The following is a 2,236-nucleotide window of genomic DNA, read 5'->3' as shown; positions in this document are numbered from 1 at the left end:
CGTAAGAGTGGAGGCTCAGCTCCCCAGCCTGGATGGGGACACAGAGCTTGGCAGGTCCATGTGAGGGTGGGTGATGAGTTGCCCGGGAGGAGAAATGCCAGAAAGCATGGAAGAGGCTCAGTCCAGAGCTTGAGAAGCTCGTATGAATTTGCCCCCTTATTCCCTCCATGGTGGGGCTCGGGCTGTGGCCCCTGCCCTTTCCTGGGCTTCCAGTCTCGCCCCTTCCTGTCCATCCCCTACCAGCAGCCAGGAGGGCCCCTGTCCCTCCAACCAATCCCATCCATCGCTACCTAGTGCCTGACCTGGCCCTTGTGCCCCTTCTTGGTCCAGCCCTGCCTTCTCTCCAGACCTCCCCTTGCTCCCAGCTCTTCCACCCCCTCGTTCCTCAGCTCTAGGGGTGGTTTCAAGCCTTTGGGTTTTGCATGTGCTTTCCCACTGGTACCCTTTGTCTGTCTGAGGGATTATACGCATCATTCAAAATCCAGGTCAACATCACCTCCTCCGAGAAGCCTTCCTTGGTCAGCCCTATCCCCGGCAGAGTTCAGCCCACTCCTCTGGGTGACCCCTGGCTTCCCACAAGCTCACATCATTGTGTTTCAGAGGGTGTCATACGACTGTCTTCCCAGCAGACTGGGAGCAACCTCAGGGCAGCTTACAGAGTGGGAGGTCAGAAGGGGAGGTGAATTGCACAGCAGATAATGCCTCTCTTAAGCCAAGATTGGGTGTGGGGGAGTGAGGTGTAGACCATACTAGGTCCAGGGTGGGCACTCGACCAAGGGAATGAGCAGACGGGGATGTCAGGGCTGGGAGAGGTCAGCGTGCACGGGGCTGGCCCAGCAGGTCTCTGGGGACACAAAAGCTATGGGGGAGAGAAGCACACCAAGCAGGGGACGGTCTGGGGAAAGACAACGGGCAGGAGCACATGGAGAGTCAGTGATGGGGAACAAAGAACGGCAGGGGGTGACATGATGAGGGGTCCTTTGGGGGGGCCCCTTAGGGAATGGCTGTTTCCCTTTGAGCTCACTGTGGCCAGGCCATGTGCCCAGTCCTCTGTGGGATGGTCACATAGCTCGCCTAAACCACACCGCCACCTGTGAGGTAGGAGAAAACCGAGGCATGAAGAGGCCTGACCACCTGCATAGGTCAAAGCCAGGGTCAGGGCCCATGGGAGTCTGAGCCCAAAGCCCAAGCTCACGACCACCATATCTTGCTGTGCCTGCTCCACTTGACAGAGGGGGACCCTGAGGTCCCAAGAGTACTGTGGCTTATCCGAGGCTGCCCAGCACGTCCAAGGAAGAGCCTGGCCTCGGGCCCAGCTCGAGCAAACCATCCTGGCCAGGCCTCGCTAGCTGCAACCCCCATGGCAGGGCCCTCCCTCAGTGCCCCTGGAAGAATGTCAGAGGTGGCTAAGCTAGTAGACCTGGGAGGGAGTGGGAGGGACATGTGGTTTGGCACCTCTGTGAAGATAGACCCTAACCCCAGCGGCCTCTTTGAAGGAGGCTGAGGGCAGGGGTGGGGGCCAGAGGAATCCTTGGAATGTTCATTGTCTACCAAGCTCCAGGCTGGGAGAATGATCCCAGAAGGAAGGGCTGAGAACAACTGGGGTCTGGAGTTGGGGACTCCTGGGGCAGACAGGGCGGGGCCGGGAGGGGCAGGGCTGGGCACCCGCTATGCAAGGCCCTCTGGGTATGGGTGGCTCAGAAGAAACCGCAGACCAGACAGGGAACAGCCTCCTTTCTCCGGGACGAGTGGGGCCGAGCACCTGCACCCCGGAGGATGCTGGCTGTGACAACCCTCCTTGGGCAGGATGCTCAGATCTCCGCAGGCCCCGAGCAGCCCGTGGGATAGGCTTGGTGGTGACCACACCCCTTGACAGGCTGAAAAACTAAGGCTCGGAGAGGCAAGAATTACCCAGTTCCTCAGCACCCCTGATTTTTGGTCTTGCTGGCACCACGCGGGGCTTCCCTTTCGACACCAACTCTTCCTTCTGTCCTCACCTCAACTCCACAGAACCCGCGGGGAGGCTGAGCCCGTCAAGGCAGACACCATTAGCCCCACGAGGGTGCGATGGGTTCCCTGGACCCGTGTCAGGGTGCCAGGCGGCCAGGCCGGCTCCCACATACACCTGCTGACTCCGCATCACCCCTCTCCTCCCCCTCCCGAGGCTCGCTATTCATTTGCTTGGCCTTCACTGAGACTGCAGAGTGAGTGGTCCCAGGGATTTTCGTGATCTTGC

This window comes from Herpailurus yagouaroundi, unplaced genomic scaffold (assembly GCF_014898765.1).
Source record: "Herpailurus yagouaroundi ecotype Mexico unplaced genomic scaffold, PumYag 180, whole genome shotgun sequence".
Taxonomy (NCBI): domain Eukaryota; kingdom Metazoa; phylum Chordata; class Mammalia; order Carnivora; family Felidae; genus Herpailurus; species Herpailurus yagouaroundi.
The sequence above is the reverse complement of the archived record's forward strand: the minus strand, read 5'-3'. Positions refer to the sequence as shown.